This window comes from Equus caballus, chromosome 12, assembly GCF_041296265.1.
Source record: "Equus caballus isolate H_3958 breed thoroughbred chromosome 12, TB-T2T, whole genome shotgun sequence".
Classification (NCBI taxonomy): domain Eukaryota; kingdom Metazoa; phylum Chordata; class Mammalia; order Perissodactyla; family Equidae; genus Equus; species Equus caballus.
This window is the reverse complement of record NC_091695.1, coordinates 24,693,396-24,709,796: the sequence shown is the minus strand read 5'-3', so window position 1 is coordinate 24,709,796 and position 16,401 is coordinate 24,693,396. Positions and strand designations below refer to the sequence as shown.

The 16,401-nt window shown below is 37.2% G+C and overlaps 1 pseudogene; it reads left to right on the top strand.

Annotated features, from left to right (window-relative positions):
* OR5AK41P (olfactory receptor family 5 subfamily AK member 41, pseudogene) lies at positions 8,104–9,006 on the top strand (annotated as a pseudogene).

Sequence of the window (16,401 nt, the reverse complement as noted above, 5' to 3'; positions counted from 1 at the left end):
GTAGGGAACTAATTTAGATAGGGGGATCAGGGAAAGATGAATGTGAGAAGAATTTTAAGGAGCCTGCTGTGAGAGTATGATGAGCAGGATCATCAGAAGCAAGTGCAAATGTCCTGAGGCAGGAATAAGCTCCTGTTCAAACAATAGAGAAGGAGGTCTGCCCAACTGTGGAACAGTGTGCTAGGTTCTGTCCTCACTGTCACTTCAACTTAATTTCTTCAAGAGTATGTTTCACCTTGTCTTTTCAGCAGTAATCAAAAATAATTTCCTGCTGTTTGCATGAGCCTAGCTTTCTCTGAGAAGTCTCCTCTGATTTAACTGAGCAGGTTACCTCTCCTTTTATAAGCTGTTGAGCCCTGTACAACTCGCTAATAAAACTTATTTGTGCCTGTACATTCACCAGACTGAAAACTCCATGAGACCAGTATGCTATACTCACCATTTTATTGCCAGCATTAGACCACTGTAGGACATTGACTAGGGTGTGCAATAAATATTTTAATTATTAAATAGATAATTAATTAGAGTAATGCTATATAAGCCTGGACAGTTAAATTGGGTTTCAAATTCAAAAAACCATAAAATTCCAGGCTTGAAACTATACGCTTGTTTAAAGAGACTACATGGGTCAGCAGAGAATCTCTGAGTTGGAGTACAGTGTAATTGGAATTGGGCTCTGGAAGGAGCCTTCTTGAAGCCATAAAGGGAAGATTTGAAGAGTGAGTGGCATGGAATTGAGGAGACCAGAGAGTTGACCACTGCAACAATTTTGGTGAGAAATAAGAGGAACCTGAGTTTTGCTGGTGGTACAAATATGAAACAAAAAGGAATAAATGGAGACACTTGTAGGGGCTGGGTCCATGGAACATGCTAAGTAATTAAGCATTGGGGAAACCTAAGTACAAGCCAAAGTTCTGATTGTAAGTGGTGACATTAACCACAGGAGGAGAAGTAGAAGAGTGAGCCAAAGTGAAGGGTTGCTTTTACATGTCTTAGATTATGGTATTGAAAGAAAACCTAAGTGGACATGTCTAGCAGGTAATTGGAGGAAATGTCCTTCTAGATCTTGGAAGGGAAATAAAAATAAAAGATACCAGCTTGGACAAATTCTCCAGAGAGTTCACAAGTAAAAGAGTAGAGGGAGGAGAGACCTCATCAAGATAGAGGTGTCAGCAGACTCTGAATTCATCTCTTCCCATGAACACAACCAGGTTACAACTATTTTTTGAAAAATTACCCTGGATAGAAAAAACTGAAACCTAGATAAACAGAACCCCCACAACAAGGGACAGTCCTCACTAAGGTGGAAGAGGAAGAAATTCCTGCTGGAGAGGAAAAAAGCCACCTTTGAGAGCAGCTGAGCTTCTCAGTTGGCCAGGCAGGAGACACCCCAAGGTATGCAGCCCTCTCTGGAGGAGTGAGGTGAAAAGGCCCACCTCCTAAAGGGCTCATGCACAAACTCACTCACTGCAGCAACCTAAAATCACAAGAGAGAAGGCTGACAGTCCTTTGCTGAAAGAAGGCTCACCTGGTGGGCTCTGGGGGCATCTTGGTGAGAGGAGGGACATCTCCAGAGACTGAGACATTGGTGGAGGCCATTGTTCTGACCTGGTCCAGGGGTGCTGACACAGACCCTGGTGGGCACTGTTGAGGCGCTTCCCTTGGCCTGTCAGCCCAAGGATCTGCTGCATCCACTAGAGCACAGATTTAATCCAGTTCAGCCAGAGCAGGCAGCCTACCCTAGGGACTGGCTCCACCCAACAGTAAGCCCTCAGGCTACTTTTTAGTCTGCATTTACTGGGTGCCTTGATCCTTACAGGTAGGCAAGTGTATCTGACCCTGCAAGTCAGGGCCTGTGTGAGGAGCAGGTGAAAGGTGGGGGGCATTGTTGAAGAGATGGGCACCTCTGCAGTGTTGTGTCAGGGTACGCTCCCAGGGGTTGGGAAGTGTGCATGGGCCAGGACTGTGTTGATGGTGTGTGTGGTCCTGTGGGGGATGAGCCTTATCAGTGGCAAAAGACCTGTGCTTCACAAATAGCCAGAAAAGGGTCAGTCCCACCTTCCAAAGCCTGAAACAATTGAGTGCTCCCATGCCTAGGGCCAGCCCCACTCAGCTGTACTCCTAAGAGAAGTGAAAATAAGCTTGTAGGCCTGAGGAGTAGCGCAACTGTAAGCCCCTGAGCTTAGCAACCAGCTACACTGAGTCGCAAAACAATTAAGAAGAAAGATGCAATAGGAGTGCTGATAGACTTTGTAGCCAAGAGGCTAAGGTTCTACAAATCAGATTTACAAACAGCTGGCCAGGGAGGGAAAGACTAGACTTCCTGGGTACCTACAGTAAGAGCAACCCTGACACAGCAGGAAGACACAAGTAGCCCACAAAGGTGTCACTCCTGGATCATTTGAACTGGTGATGAGAGGGAAGCACACTGCTGGGCCTCAAAAGGCATCTCTTACATAAGACCCCTTCACCAATGTCAGGAGACATAGCTGACTCAACTAATACATAGAAATAAGCACAGAGAAAGAGGCATAATGAGGAAACAAAGGAATACTTTCCAAGGAAGGAACAGGAAAAAACCCCAGAAAAAGGACTAAATAAAACAGAAATAAGCAACCTACTCGACAAAGAGTTCAAAAACATATCATAAGAATGCTCACAGATATTGGGAGGTGACTGGATGAACACAGTGAGCTCATCAACAAAGAAATGGAAAATATAAAAAAAGAACCAATCAGAAATAAAGAATACAATACTGGAAACGAAAAATTCACTAAAGGGACTCAATAGCAGAGTAGAGGATGCAGAAGAATGGATCAGCGAGCTAGACGAAAGACAAGAGGAAATCATCCAAGCTGAACAGAAAAAAGAATTAGAAAGAATAAGAACAGTCTAAGGCAACTCTGGGACAATGTCAAGCATGACAACATTAGTATTATAGGTGTCCCAGAAGGAGAAGAGAGAGACAAAGGGGCAGAAAATTTATTTGAAGAAATAATAGATGAAAATTTTCCTAACCTAATGAAGGAAACAGACATCCAAGTGCAGGAAGCACAGAGAGCTCCAAAAAGATAAGCCCAAAGAGGCTCACATCAAGACATATTATAATTAAAATGTCCAAAATTAAAGATAAAGAGAGAACCCTAAAAGCAGCAAGAGAAAGGCCACACATGACATGCAAAGGAAAACCCATAAGGCAATCAGCGGACTTCTCAGCCAAGACCCTACAGGCGAGAAGAGAAGGGCACAACGTATTTAAAGTGCTAAAAGGAAAAACCTACAGCCAAGAATACTCTATCCATCAAGGCCGTCATTCAGAATGGAAGGAGAGAGAAAGAGCTTCCAAGACAAGCAGAAATTAAAGGAGTTTGTGATCAAGAAACCAGTTCTACAAGAAAAGCTGAAGGGACTTATTTAAGTGGGAAAGCAATGACCACAAATAGAGATAAAATAAATGATCAAAAAACAAAAAAGAAACAGGCAATAAAATCACTTGTAAAGGTAAAAAAATAGTAAGGTAGGAGAACAACTATCTGTGAAGATAATATGAAGGTTAAACAACAAATGTACTAAAAACACCTATTTCAATGATAAGATGGTAATGGATAGACACACAATAAACTAGAGACTGATTTCAAAAACATAAAATGTGGGTAGAAGGGAGTGAAAAAGTAGAGCTTTTAGAAAGAAGTCAAGCTAAACACTCAATGTACACTGTTATATACATAGAATATTAAATAGGGTCCTGATGATAATCACAAATAAGAAACCTATAATAAGTAAGCAAAAAATTAAGGCAAAAAAATTACACATATTACTAAAGAAAGCCCTCAAACCACAAGGGGAGAGAGCAAGAGAAAAAGAGTGGACCAGAGAAGAACTACTAAAACACCCAGGAAAAAATGTAACAAAATGGCAATAAATGCATATTTGCCAATAGCTACTTTAAATGTCACTGGACTAAATGTTCCAATCAAAATGCATGGGTTGGCCAATTGGATAAAAAACAAGACCCACGCATATGCTGCATACAAGAGACAGACTTCAGATCAAAAGACACTCACAAACTGAAAGTGAAAGGATGGAAAAAGATATTCCATGCAAATGCCAAAGAAAATAAATCAGGGGTAGCAATACTCATATCAGACAACATAGACTTTCAAACAAAAACTGTAACAAGAGACAAAGATGGGCACTACATAATAATACAGGGAACAATTCAACAAGAAAATATAACACTTGTAAATACCTATGCTCCTAACATAGGAGCACTTAAATATATAAAGCGATTATTAACAGACACAAAAGGGGAAATAGACAGTAACAATAATAGTAGGGGACATTACACTCCACTTACACGAATGGATAGATCATTCAAACAGAAGATCAATAAAGAAACACTGGCCTTAAATAACACATTTGACCAGATGGACTTAGTGGATATATATAGAACATTTCATCCAAAACCCACAGAATGTACATTCTTTTCAAATCCACATGGAACATTCTCCAAGACTGATCACATATTAAACAACAATCAAGTCTCACTAAATTTAACAAGATCAGAATATGACCAAGTATCTTTTCTGAGCACAAAGGTAAGAAACTAAAAATCAACTACAAGAAGAAAACCAGGAAAGCCACAAAACTGCAGTGAGTAAACAAAATGCTACTGAACAACGATTGGGTCAATGAAGAAATCAAGGAAGAAATAAAAAAATTCCTGGAGACACATGAAAGTGAAAATACAACATGCCAAAATCTATGGGATACATCAAAAGTGGTTCTCAGAGAGAGGTTTATAGCAATTCAGGTCTACCTCAACAAAGAAGAAAAATTCCAAATAAACAATCTAACAGTGCATCTAAGGGTACTGGAAAAAGAAGAACAAACAAAGCCCCAAATCAGCAGAAGGAAGGAAATAAAAATCAGAGCCGAAATAAATGAAAGAGAGACCAAAAAAAGAGAAAAAAATGATAAAACCAAGAGCTGGTTCTTTGAAAAGATAAACAAAATTGACAAACCCTTAGGTAGACTCACCAACGAAAAAAAGAAGTCTCAAATAAATAAAATCAGAAATGAAAGAGGAAAGATTACACCTGAATACTCCGAAATAGAAAAGATAAGAGAATACTATGAAAAGCTATACGCCAACAATTGGATCATCTAGAAGAAATGCATAAATTCTTAGAAACATACAACCTTCCAAAACTGGACCAAGAAGGAGTAGAGAATTTGAATAGACCAATCACCAGTAAGGAGCTCAAACAGCAATAAAAACCTCTCCCAAAATAAAAGTCCAGGACCAGATGGCTTCCCTGATGAATTCTACCAAACATTCCAAGAAGACTTAGTAACTATCCTTCTCAAACTCTTCCAACAAACGTAAGAGGAGGGGAGGCTTCCTAACTCATTCTACGAAGCCAACATTATCCTGACACTGAAACCAGAGAAGGACAACACAAAAAAGGAAAATGACAGGCCAATATCACTGATGAACATCGATGCAAAAATCCTCAACCAAATACTAGCAAATCAAATACAACAATACATTAAAATGATCATATATCATGTTCAAGTGGGTTTCATTCTGGGGATGCAGGGATGGTTCAACATCCACAAATCTATCAACGAGATACACCACATTAACAAAATGAAGAATAAAAATCACATGATCATCTCAATAGATGCACAGAAAGCATTTAACAAGATCCAGCATCCATGTATGATAAAAACTCTAAATAAAATAGGTGTAGAAGGGAAATACCTCAATATAATAAAGGCCCTATATGACAAACCCACAGCAAATATCATCCTCAACAGGGAAAACTGAAAGCCATCCCTCTAAGAACAGGAAGCAGACAAGGATGCCCACTGTCACCACTCTTATTTAACATAGTATTGGATGTCATAGCCAGAGCAATCAGGCATGAAAAAGAAATAGAAAGGATCCATATTGGAAAAGAAGAATTGACACTGTCACTCTTTGCAGACAACATGATTTTATATATCGAAACCCAAAAAGAATCCACTAAAAAATGTTTAGAAACAATAAATGAATACAGTCAAGTGGTGGGATACAAAATCAACATTAAAAAATTGGTTTGTTTCTATACACTAACAACAAAGTAGCAGAAAGAGAAATTAAAAATACAATCCCATTTACAATTGCAACAAAAAGAATGAAATACCTAGAAATCAACGTAACCAAAGAGGTGAGAGGTCTGTACACCGAAAACTATAAAACATTGTTGAACGAAATCAAAGAAGATGCAAAGAAATGGATGGATAATCTGTGCTCTTGGATTGGAAGAATTAACATCGTGAAAATGTCCATACTTCCTAAAGCAATCTATAGATTCAACGCAACCCCTATCAAAGTTCCAACAACATTATTCTCAGAAATAGAACAAAGAATCCTAAAACTTATATAGAACAACAAAAGACCCCAAATAGCCAAAGGATCCCTGAGAAAAAAGAACAAAGCTGGAGGTATCACACTCTCTGATTTCAAAATATACTACAAAGCCATAGTAACCAAAACAGCATGGTACTGGCACAAAAGCAGAAACACAGATGAATGGAATAGAATCTAGAGCCCAGAAATAAACCCACAGGTTTATGGACAGCTAATATGCAACAAGAGAGCCAAGAGCATATGATAGAGAGAGTCTCTTCAAAAAACGGTGTTGGGAAAATTCGACAGTCACATGCAAAAGAATGAAAGTAGATCATTACTTTACACCATGCATAAAAATCAACTCAAAATGGATTAAAGACTTGAATGTAAGATCTGAAACTATGAAACTTCTAGAAGAAAACATAGGCAGTACGCTCTTTGACATCGGTCTGAGCAGCATATGTTCAAGTACCATGTCTGACCAGGCAAGGAAAACAAAAGAAAATATGAACAAATGGGACTCCATGAAAGCAAAAATCTTCTGCACAGCAAAGGAAACCATCAACAAAATCAAAAGACAATGTAACAATTGGGAGAAGACATTTGCTAACCATATATCAGATAAGGGCTTAATATCCAAATTATACAAAGAACTCATACAACTCAACAACCAAAAAAACCAACAACCATTAAAAAATGGGCTAAAGACCTGAATAAGGATTTCTCCAAACAAGATATACGGCTGGCCAACAGGCATATGAAAAGATGTTCAACATCACTAGCTATCAGGCAAATGCAAATCAAAACTACGATTAGGTATCACCTCACTCCAGTCAGAATGACTATAATTAACAAGACAGGAAACAGCAAATGTTGGAGAGGATGTTGAGAGAAGGGAACACTTGTGCACTGCTGGTGAACATGTAAACTGGTGTAGCCACTATGGAAAGCAGTATGGAGTATCCTCAGAAAATTAAGAACAGATCTACCATGTGATCCAGCTATCCCACTGCTGGGTAGTTATCCAAAGAACTTGAAAACACAAAGGCATAATGATACTTGCACCCCTATGTTCATTTCAGCATTATACACAATAGCCAAGACTTGGAAGCAACCTAGGTGACCATCAAGGGATGAATGCATAAAAAAGATGTGGTATTTATACACAATGGACTACTACTCAGCCATAAGAAATTATGAAATCCCGCCATTTGTGACAGTATGGATGGACCTTGAGGGTAGTATGCTGAGTGAAATAAGTCAGAGGGAGAAAGTCAAATACCATAAGATTTCACTCATAAGTAGAAGATAAAAACAACGACAAACAAAAACAAAGCAATGGAGAATGGATTGGTGGTTACAACGGGGGAAGAGGGGGAGGGCAAAAGGGCTGATTATGCTCACATGTGAGGGGATAGACTATAATTAGTTTTTGGGTTGGGAACATGATGTAATCTACACAAAAGTCAAAATATATTATGATGTCCATCTGAAAGCTATATAATGCTATAATCCAATATTACTGCAATTAAAAATTTTAAAAAAAGAAAATAGAAGGAATATTTGGAAACAATGAACACTGCTGGGAGTGTTTCCCATGAAAATCCAACTTAAAAAAAGGCACAAAATGTAAGAGCATTTTTCCTTCAAAAATTCACCAATATTTCGCTTCTTTTCTTGGTCCTTTCTAGACTTTGGTAGCCGTGACACAAGAAAATAGCACTGAAGTGAATGAATTCATTCTTCTCAGATTTAGTGCCCAATACAAGTTGCAGTGTTTCCTCTTCATTGTATGCCTAGTGATCTTGTGACCTCCACAGTGAATATTTTTTGGAATGATTGTACTCATCAAGACACATTCCGGACTTCAAACACCCATGTACATTTTCATACAACATTTGGCTTTTGTGGATATTATACCTCTTCTCTCCCTCCCAAGATGCTGCAAAATTTCACGGTAGAAAATAAATCAGTATCTTTCATGGGGCTGCATCATACAATTACTGGTTTATGCAATATTTGTGACCAGTGACTGTTAAATCCTGTTTGCTATGATAGTGGACCATTATGTAGCCAGCTGTAATCCACTTCACTCTCCCATACTTATGTCTCAAAGAGCCTGCATCCACGTGGAAGCTGGTTCAAATGTCATGGGCTCAATAAATGCTTCTGTAAACATAGGTTTTACATTTTTCCTGTTCTTCTGTAGATCCAATACCATACATCACTTTCTGTGATGTTCCCCCAATTCTCACTCTTTCACGCTCCGGCGTTGATATCAACACCATGTTTGTTGTCTTTGTGGGATTTAACTTGGTATTCATTGTATTGCTTATCATCTTTTCTTACATTTACCTTATGGCCACCATCCTAAAGATTTCTTCTACTGCAGGGAGGAAGTGTACCTCCCACCTGACGGCAATCACCATTTTTTACAGAAACCTGTCAAAAATGTAATTTCAACCTCATTGTAGTAATTCCCAGGAGAATATGCAAGTGGCTCCATGTTTTATGGAATTGTGATTCCCATGCTGCATCCTCTGATCTATAGTTTGAGAAACAAGGAGGTAAAAGGTGCTCTAAATGTGACGGGAAAAATTCTCCCAGATTGCACCAAAATTGTTAAACTTTAGCTCATGAAAGCATCCAGCAGATATGTTTCACCATATTTTAATGTTTCTGAATATGGAACACATTCACATCCTAAAACAATGCTGTCTCTTTCAATAGATATGTGCTTAGAATGCAGGAAATATGATAACATGTCATTGGATTAATTTTCCCTTGAATACAGTTTGAGAAAAATATCTCATACTATTCATGAAGAACAGCATTATTGAGATTAAAATATTAAGTATGTATAGACTTTATGGAGAACCTATTTGTTTAATTTCAAATATATTTCAAATTTAAAATACATCCTTAAAGCCTAGAAAACTCCAATTTAGTATATAATCAATATTAAAATTGAAGTTCATTATTCCTCATTCATTTAAATATGTTTCCTAAATTGTCTACAAAGAAGCTGTTCATAAATTCTGTTCCAAACACTGTATAAACCTCTAATGTAAAATTAACATGCTTATTTGGAAAGCATCTTATGATTTATGCTGTACATTCTACCAAATATTCCTCTACTAGTTTTGTTCTCTAGCACTTTAAAACAGTTATTTCTTCTGTGATTTTATTACTTCTTTTTGTCATCAGTTATCCTCTTTATTCTGAATCCATCTCTTTCTTGCATAAGTTATGGAAACTCCTGGATAAATTTTCTATATCTCTCTCCAGTAGAGACGGAAAATCTCGACTGTAGATGGATCTGGAAACTGAAACAATAGTCATTCATTTATGAAAGAAAAGGAAAAGTGCAGTTCATGAAACTTCATGGACAGACATGTTCATTTCAGGATGATTTACAAGAGCCAAGAATAGGACACAACCTAAGAGTCCATCAATGGATGAATAGATAAATAAAAGGTGAATAAAAAAATATTATTCAGCCATAAAAAAGAATGAAATCTTGCCATTTGCAAGAATATTCATGAACTTTGATGGCATTATACTAAGCGAAATAGAGTAAGACAAATGCCATATGATTTCACTTAACTGTGGAATCTGGCATAAACAAAAAATCCCACCAAGATCAAAGATAAAGACAGCAAATTGGTGTTTTCCAGATGGGCGGAGTGGAGATGCATAGGAGCAGGGGTCAAAAATTACAAACTTGTAGTTATAAAATAAATAAATCATGGGAATATAATGTACAACATGATGACTGTAGTTAATAATACTATTATACAGAATGGAAAGTTGTCAAGAGTGTGAATCTTAAGTTATCCTGATATGTGGTGATAGATTTTAAGTAGACTTACAATCGTGATCATTTAGCAATAGATACAATTAATGATTAATTACGTTATACACCTGATACTAATGTTATATGTCAATTATACCTAAATAAAAAGCTATAGGATATTTTGTCCAATGCAAAAAGTATGATTGTGATAAGATAATAGCAGTATTTATATATATTTAAATGCAATTATAACTAAAATTCAAGACAAAATACCTTGTAATTTAATATGCACTTTTCAGATGGAAGTGAAAATTTGTTAGTAAATTGTCTGATTCAGGATTAGACTAAAGATATAAATAAATTCAGACTTGGTTCAAAACACACATGTTACAGTGCACATGAACCATTCTCAAAGATAGACCATATGTTGGGAACAAAACAAGTCTCGAGAAATTTATGAAGATTCAAATCATATTAAGCAGCTTTTCTAACCACAGTGGTATGGAATTAGATTCAATTAAAGAAAGTTGGAAAAGTTGTAAGTAGAGTGGAGACAAAAACATTCTACTGTACAACTATTGGCTCAATGGAGAAGTCAAAGGAAAAATCAAAAAATACCTCGAGATGAAAATGAAAACAAAACTTACAATAACTTATGGGATGCAGCAAAACTAGTACTAAGAGGGAAGATCTATAGCAATACAGACCTAACCCAAGAAACATGAAAGATGTCAAATAAAAAATTTAACACTATACCAAAAAGAATGAGAAAAAGAACAAACAAAGCCAAAAGTCAATAGATAGAAGGAATTAATAAAATCAGAAGAGAAATAAATGAAATTGAGACTAAAAGGATAATGCAAAAGATCATTATAGTAAGAGCTGGTTCTATGAAAAGATAAACAAAATTGACAAACCCTGAGAAGGCTCACTAAGAAGAAAAGAGAGAAGACTCAAGTAAATGTAATCAGAAATGAAAGAGAAATTAAAATTGACGGTTCAGAAATATGAAGAATTGTAAGAGAATGCTGTGAAAATCTGTATGCCAATAAACTGGATAACATATAAGAAATGGATAAATTCTTAGTATCCTACGACCTCCCCAAACTGAATCAAGAAGACATTGAGAATCTGAGTAGATCTATCACAAGGAAAGAGATTGAAACAGTAAGCTAAAATCTCCTGAAAAACAAAAATCTGGTACCAGACAGCTTCTCTGGTGAATTTGATCGAAGATTCAGAGATTCAATACCTATTCTTCTCAAACTCTTCTGAAAAATTGAAGAGGCCAGGATGCTTCCTAACTCATGTTTGGAGGCCTACGTTAGCCTGATACCAGAAGCAGGTAAGGCCAATGCAAAAGAAGAAAACTTACAGGCCAACATCCCTGATGAACATAGATGCAAAAATCCTCAACAAAATGTTAGCAAATTAACACAAAATACATTAGAAGATTCAAACACCATGATCAAGTTGGATTTATTCTAGGGATGCAGGGATGGCTCAGTATCTGCAAATCAATCAATGTGGCACACCATATCAACAAAACAAAGAATAAAAATCACATGATTATCTCAATAGATGCAGAGAAAGTATTTGACAAGATCAACGGCCATTTATGAGGAAAACTCTTAATAAAATGGGCATAAAAGAAAAGTATCTCTGCATAATAAAGACCATATAAGACAAATCCACAGCCAATATCACATCCAAAGGTGGAAAACTGAAAGGTATTCCTCTAAGAAGAGGAAAAATACAACAATGCCCACTCTTGCCACTCTACTTTGTCATAACACTGGAAGTCCTAGCTAGAGTAGCTAGGCAAGAAAATGAGATACAAGATAACCAAATAGGAAAGGAAGAAGTAAAACTGTCACTATTTGTAGATGACGTCATTCTCTATATAGAAAACCTTAAAATATCCAAGTAAAACCCCTCAGAAATGAGCATCAAAAAGTAAAGTTGCAGGGTACAAAATCACCATAGAAAAATCAGCCGCACTTCTGTATACTAACTGCCAAAGTAGTAAAAAGAGAAATCAAGAATACAATCCCATTTAAAATCTCAATAAAAACAACAAAATACCTAGGTAGAAAGTTAACCAAGGAAGTGAAAAACCCATATGGTGAAAAGTATAAGATGTTGAAGGAACCTTAAGAAGACATAAAGAATCCATGATCATGGATTAGAAGAAGTAACAGAATTAAAATGACCATATTACCTAGAGGAATCTACAGATTCAATGCAATCTTTATCAGAATCTCAACAACAATTTTCACAGAAATAGAACATAGAGTCCTAAAATTTATATGGAACATCAAGAGACTCCAAATAGCCAAAGTAATCCTGAGAAAAAAGAATACTGGAGGTATCACATTGCCTGATTTTGAAATATACTACAGAGTTAGAGTAATCAAAAAGCATGCTAACTGCAGAAAAAGAGACACTCAGATCAATGGAACTTAATCAAGAGCTTAGAAATAAACCCACACATCTATCTGGGGCTAATTTTTGACAAAGGATCTAAGAATAGAGAGAAAAGTCTTGCTGGTAAATGGTGTGGAGAAAACTAGACAGCCACATGCAAAAGAATTAATGTAGACGATTATCTTACGTGATACAGAAAAAGCAACTCAATATGGATTAAAGACTTGAATGTAAGACCTGAAACCATAAAACTCCTGGAAGAAAACATAAGCAGTACGCTCTTTGATATCTATCTTAGCAGTATATTTTTGAATATCATGTCTCTACAGCAAAGGGAAACCGATGAAAACACAAACAAATGGGACTACATCAAACTAAAAAGCTTCTGCACAGCAAAGGCAACTATTAACAAAAGAAAAAGACAGCCTTCTGATTGGGAGAAGATATTTGCAAACTATATGTCTGATAAGGGGTTAAGATATAAAAGATATGAATAAATCATACATATCAAAAAGAAAAAACAACCTGAACCAAAAATGAGCAGAGGATAAGAACACACATTTTTCCAAAAAACATATACAGTGGCCAAGAGACACATGAAAATATGTTCAACATCACTAATTATTATGGAAATACATTAAAACTACAATGAGATATCACCTTGCACCTGTCAGAATTGTTGTTACTGAAAAGAAAAAAAAATAAGTATTGGAGCGGATGTGGAGAAAAGGGAACCCTCATACAGTGCTGCTGGGAATTCAAACTGGTGCAGCCACTGGATAAGTGTAAGCAGATTTCTCAGCAAATTAAAAATAGAAATGCCATATGATGCAGCTATTCCAATTCTCAGTATTTATCCAAATAAGATGAAAACAATAATTCAAAAAGTTACATGCACCCCATGTTCATTGTAGTATTATTCATACTAGTCAAAACTGGTAACCAACCCAAGTCCCCTCGATTGATGAAGGGATAAGAAGCTGTGATCTATATATACAATGGAACATTACTCAGCCATAAAAATTGATGAAATCTTGCCATATGCAACAACATGGATGGGCCTTGAGGGAGTTCTGCTAAGTGAAATAATTCAGACAAAGAAAGAGAAATGCCATATTATTTTACTCATATGTGGAGGATAAAAACAAACAAACAAACAAACACATAGACAAGGAGAGCAGATTCTTAGTTACCAGAGGGGAAGGGGGCGGGGGAAGGCAAAAGAGGTAAAGGGGCACAAGGGCCTGGTGACAGATAGAAACTAGACTTTTAATGGTGGACAAAATGCAATCTATAAAAAAGCAGAAATATGATGGTACATACCAGAAATTTACATAATGTAAACCAATGTGACCTCAATAAAATAATAAAAAATAATGAAAATATATACAGAAATTATTTTCAACAGAATGAAAATAAAAACACTACCTATCAAAATTAGTGGAAACAGGTAAGGTAGGAATTACCGGGACATTTCTAGCATTGATACCAAGCAATGGACTCTTTCTGATCATTGTGATCTGAGCCCATTAATCACAAAGAGTTAGGGGTGGAGAAAGGAGTTTTAATTTGATTAGCTGGCATAACTGAAGGCAGGTGAATAGTGTCTCCAAAAACCTGCCTTCAAGGATTACAGAATCTTGAGGCAGTTATATAGGGAAAATGGGCAGTAAGGAGGGGATTAGAAAATGTCAGCCTTTGGGCATGGGGAACTCCAGGGTCTGTTGTTGTGCTTTTCTTCTGTCAGTGATGATGAATATCATGTAGGTGTATTTCCCACCTGCGGTCAATCTGTTCATGGAAAGAACCTCGTCAAAGAAAGTTTTAACTTATCAAGCTATAGGGGAGTGCATATGTAAGGGGAGACCATAAATCAGGAGAGCATGTGAATTATTTCAGAGTACATGCAGAACAGCGAGTAGTCACACAGAGGAGGGGCTAGGGTCATTAACTGTAACAAGATGTCCTCATCTATGTTCACCTACACGACCACCAACAAAAGAAGAGATAAAAGGACTTTATTCCATGACTTCAGGTTCTATCTGAAAGAAGCTAAAAAAAGAAGTCTAAATAAAAACCATGTAAGAACAATGTGATAAGTAGAATAATGCCCCCTCCTGAAACACTTCAGATCCCTATCCCTGGGACCTGTAATGTTACTTATTCGGTTAAGGGTTTTTGAAGATTTGATTAAATTAAAGATCAGAGAGGAAGAGATTATCTGAAATGATCTGGGTGGGCCCTAAATGCAATCACCTGTCCTTACAAGAGAGAGAGAGGTAGAGGAGATCAGAGAGAAAGAGACTGAGAGAGAGAAGGCAATGCAAAGACAGAGGCAGAGACTGAAAGGATGTCCACAAGCCAAGGAATTCTGGCAAAGCTAGAAGTGGCAAGAAATGAATTCTCTCCTAGAGCCTCTAAAGGAAGTGTGGCATTGCTGCCATGTTGATGTGGGCTCAGTTTGTGGTAATTCGTTACAGCAGCTGCAGTTAAACTAATATACAGAAGAAAGGGAATCATAAAAATCACAGAGGAAATCAATTAAATAGAAAACAGAAAATTCAGTTGAAACAGCAACAGGTTCCTTGAGAAGATGAATAAAATCAATAAACTTGCCATATCAGAAGAAAGAAAAACAACAAATTACCAATATCAACCATTAGAGAGGTGACAACACTACAGATTCTACTCTAAGTGGAAGTGGCCCGAACTAAAAATAGACTCAGTCTGCTCAGTCTTTTGAGATGTTAAAATGGCTTGGCTGGTTGTTCAGGTACCTGGAAGAAACAAGATAGGAAGAGCAGAGACAAAGAGATCTGGGAGAGAAGCATGTGGAGGGAACTACGGTGTGTGCACAAAGTATGCAGATCTTTGTACCTTATTTCGGTGCCAGCAGATATCACCTACTGCAAAAGGCACTGACCAGGTAAACAAGATTTCTTGACCTGTTGGTGTTGGCCAGTCTTTGTGCTCAGTCATCTCAGAGGTAGCACAATGGACCCATGAATAGAGTAGCTATGGTGGCAAGGATGGAGGCTATGGATGAAGCAAACAATATGAACTCTCTCTCACCAAGGCTGATTGAACAGACTTGTGGCTACTGCTGAATGTTCATCTTCTTTTAACTGAGACTGATTCTGGACCCTGGATATAGTCCCACCCCTTGAAGTGACTAATCAATCAAGTAGTATTGAGTTGATTATATCAGACCCCTTCCATGTTAGAGGAAAGAATATTTTGATTTTTACTAAGATTAACCCAAATTTCAAATATAGGTTTGCTCTCCCAGCCTATGATGCTTTGGTTATCATCATGTGAGAGCTCACAGAATATCTAGCGTATCATCATGGATTCTGCCTGACCCCATCTCAGTCTAAGGGACACAGATTATGAAAAGAAGAAAGAATAAACACATAACCATCAAGCCAACATGCTCTCCTAGTGCTGTGTCATACCAAAGCTACTGGCTGGCGAATGCTCAAAAGTCTTCATGAATAGTGTTAGTGTAACAGTTTTGGAATGATACCTACCGGGTTGGGACACTCTTTTTCAGGATGCTCTGTATACTTTGAACCAATGGCGTACAGTGTCCTTGATAGCTAGAATATATGAGTCTGGGGTCCAAGAATTGGTAGTAGAAGTAGCCTGTATCATAATAACTCACACAGACTCACTCAGGGAGCTTGTGTTTCCTGTCACTTTGAATTTAAGACTGATATAGCTTAGTCTTAAGCTAAGTAGCTGCCTTTTATTGGCCAACTTGCTTTTTCTCTGTCAT